Source organism: Oryx dammah, unplaced genomic scaffold, assembly GCF_014754425.2.
Source record: "Oryx dammah isolate SB20612 unplaced genomic scaffold, SCBI_Odam_1.1 HiC_scaffold_17, whole genome shotgun sequence".
NCBI classification, from domain to species: domain Eukaryota; kingdom Metazoa; phylum Chordata; class Mammalia; order Artiodactyla; family Bovidae; genus Oryx; species Oryx dammah.
Genome location: NW_024070201.1, coordinates 18840675 through 18844573, shown reverse-complemented (window position 1 = coordinate 18844573; position 3899 = coordinate 18840675). Strand labels below are relative to the sequence as shown.

The 3899-nt window shown below is 39.4% G+C and overlaps 1 pseudogene; it reads left to right on the top strand.

Annotated features, from left to right (window-relative positions):
- The first annotated feature begins 1223 nt into the window (after positions 1-1223).
- LOC120876222 lies at positions 1224-2743 on the top strand (annotated as a pseudogene).
- The last annotated feature ends 1156 nt before the right edge of the window (positions 2744-3899 follow it).

Below are 3899 nucleotides of genomic sequence, written 5' to 3'. Positions count from 1 at the left end.
TATTGTATTGAATATTTGAAAGTTGCTAACAGAGTAGATCATAAAAGTCCTCATCACACACACATCAACTGTTTGTAAACTATAGAAAGTGAAAGTGAAAGTCGCTCAGTTGTGTCCAACTCTGTGCGACCCTGGACTGATTCTCCAGGCCAGAATATTAGAGTGAGTAGCCTTTCCCTTCTCCAGGAGCTCTTCCCAACCCAGGGATGGAACCTAGGTCACCTGTACTGCAGGTGGATTCTTTACCAGCTGAGCCACCAGGGAAGCCCTTTTAAACTGTATGCAGTATTGAATGTTAATTAGACTTATTGTGGTGATCATTTTGAAATATATAAAAATATTCAATCACTACTTTGTATACATGGAACTAATATAATGTTATATTCCAATTAAACCTCAAGAAAAAAGAAAGAAAGAAAAACTAGGGTATGGCAAACAGTGTGGGAGGGAGCCTTAAAGGTTTCTTCAAGGCCTCCAAGCCTGAAGTATAGCTGACTCATATGGCACATGGTGTGCCCTGCAGAGGAACTGGGATAATGTCTATAGGAAGCAGGGGCCACTGGGAATTGTAAGCAAAGGGATATCATGATAGCTTTAACATTAGAGAGAGAAATAGCTGTGGTGTGGAGGGCAGACTTCAGGGAGCAAAACTGGGAGTGAGTCACTGTCATAGACACCTCCTTTTCATGTCTCATTGACTCCTTTACTATCTTTTTATTGTCTAGCTTTTGTTGTATTAACACATTGAATTTTTAAATAAAATGGAAAAATGATTATTATAAAATGTTGGTAAGTTAGAAAATAGGATAAAAAATTCAAGGTACAGTTTGACCTCAACCATGTACATACGCAAATAAAAATTATTGGAAGGTGATTTTCTGCTCGTGGACGCAGCCAGGAAAGCATCTTTGAAGTCTTTCCCCCTTGTCCACTGCCATCACGTCTAAGTCTGCTGCTGCTAAGTCGCTTCAGTCGTGTCCGACTCTGTGCGACCCCATAGACGGCAGCCCACCAGGCTCCCCTGTCCCTGGGATTCTCCAGGCAAGAACACTGGAGTGGGTTCCCATTTCCTTCTCCAGTGCATGAAAGTGAAAAGTGAAAGTGTAGTCGCTCAGTCGTGTCTGACCCTCAGCGACCCCATGGACTGCAGCCTACCAGGCTCCTTCATCCATGGGATTTTTCCAGGCAAGAGTACTGGAGTGGGGTGCCATCGCCTTCTCCACATGTCTAAGTCAGAGTCTCCCAAAGAGCCCAAACAGCTTTGGAAGCTCTTTATCCAAGGACTGAGCTTTGAAACAACAGATGAGAGTTTGAGGAACCATTTGGAGCAATGGAGAACGCTCACAAACTGTGTGGTAATGAGGGATACAAACACCAAGTGCTCCAGAGGCCTCAGGTTTGTCACATATGCCACAGCGGAGAAGGTGAAGACAGCCATGAATGTGAGGCCATACAAGGTAGACGGAAGAGTCGTGGAACCAAGGAGGGCTGTCTCAAGAGAAGGTTCCAAAGACCTGGTGCCCACTTAACTGTGAAAAAGATTTTTATTGGTGGCATTAAAGAAAACATGAAGAACATCACCTGAGAGATTATTTTGAAGGGTATAGAAAATTGAAGTGATTGAAATCATGATTGACTGAGGCAATGGCAAAAAGAGAGCCATTGCTTTTGTAACTTTTGATGGCCATGACTCCATAGACAAGACCGTCATTCAGAAAATACCACACTGTGAATGGCCACAACTGTGAAGTGAGAGAAGCCCTGTCTAAGCAAGAGATGGCTAGTGCTCCATCCAGCCAGAGGTCGAAGTAGTTCTGGAAACTTTGGTGGTGGTCGTGGAGGTGGTTTCGGTGGGAATGACAACTTTGGTCGTGGAGGAAGCTTCAGTGGTCGAGATGGCTTTGATGGCAGCCATGATGGTGATGGATATGGTGCCAGTGGGGATGGTTATGATGGATTTGGTAATGATGGAAGCAATTTTGGAGGTGGCGGAAGCTACAGTGATTTTGGCAATTATGGCAATCAATCTTCCAATTTTAGACCCATGAAAGGAGGAAACTTTGGAGGCAGAAGTGCTGGCCCCTATGGTGGTGGAGGCCAATACTTTGTCAAACCACGAAACCAAGGTGGCTATGGTGGCTCCAGCAGCAGCAGGAGCTATGGCAGTGGCAGAAGGTTTTAATCACTGCCAGGAAAAAAGCTTAGCAGGAGAGGAGGGTCAGGGAAGTGACAGGGAAGCTACAGGTTACAACAGATCTGTGAACTCCACCAACAGTGGTGGCAGGGCCTAGCTGCTACAAAGAAGACATGTTTTAGACAATACTCATGTGTTTGGGCAAAAAACTCCAGGACTGTACTTGTGACTAATTGTATAACAGGTTATTTTAGTTTCTGTTCTGTGGAGAGTGTAAAGCATTCCAACAAAGGGTTTTAATGTAGTTTTTTTTTTTTGTACCCATGCTGTTGATTGCTAAATGTAATAGTCTGATCATGATGCTGAATAAATGTCTTTTTTTTTTTTTTTTAATGTGCTGTGTAAAGTTAGTCTACTCTGAAGCCATTTTGGTAAACTACCCCAACAGTGTAATGTTAGAATTCCTTCAGGGTGATGCCAAGTTCCATTTGAAATTTATTTACAACCGGTTTTGGTGGAGAAGCTATTGTCTTCAGAACCTTGGTGTAGTTGAACTGACAGTTACTGTGTTGTGACCAGGAGTTCACCATTAAAAGGATCATCCATGCAGTCATGGAGTTTTCTTTCTTTTTTTTTTTGGTTATTAAGGATTGTTGGCACATCCTATGAAATATATCTAAATTGAATTATGTTACCAGATAAAGTTATAGATGGGAATGAAGCTTGGGTATCATCCATTATAATGTGTAATCAATAAATGATTTAATACTCTGTTTAAAAAAGTATTGGAAGGAAATGAATCAAACTTTAATCAGGGGCTAAGCATTTATCTTAAGAAAATAATCAGCTGGATACAGGGGGCTATGTTTAAGAATGTTCATTTTTATTTAAAATGAAAAAGTAGAAGGAAATTAAATATTTATTAATAAGAGAAGTCCAAGATACCATAATAAATCAAAAATCTATATATATACACATTTTATTGTATGTTAATAATGGGAAAATATGCAGTAAATATAGATAAATGCAAAAAGAAGCTTCCAAAGAATTACAGAACATGATCTAAAATTTATGTGTTTATATACATATATGTGTGAGTATGTACATGTGTGTTGTTGTGGGAAGTATTTATATATTACTGTAAGTAAGAGCATAAGCTTGAATCACAAACAGTAGCAAGGTACCAATGAGCAAGTTTTCTATCCCTTCTGTTCCTCAGTTTCTTTATTCCAAAAATAAGGATAATAACAATAATAACAATACCTTCTTCAAAGGATTATTATGATGATTAAATAAATTAATATGTATAAAGAACATAAGAAGTGCCCAGCATTCTCTTATGTTAATAATTACTGTTATTAGTTATGCAACAAAAACTAAGGGAAAAATGCATTCTAAAATATTTTCCACTTCAGTCTCCAGGCTGTTGGTTTTGAGTGATTCCTATGCATTTTATTTTGATTTACAAGAATTTTATAAAAGCCTTGGGTAAACTAATGATCAAGGGAAAAATGGAGTGGTCTATAGGGCCATTTAATAAAAAAGAGTTCTAAAGTAGGAATACAGATGCTGGTTTGTGAAGTCCCACCTCTAACTCATTCCATAAGTGTAATCTTGGCCTGACCATAGGACAGACCTCTCTGAGTGTGAGCTTTCCCATCCACTGAAAGTGAATAACCATGCTCTTCTAACTATCTTATAGTATTCCTGGAAGATATAAGACAATGAATGTGAAATTTCACTGAAGGTCAGTTTTCATTCCAAT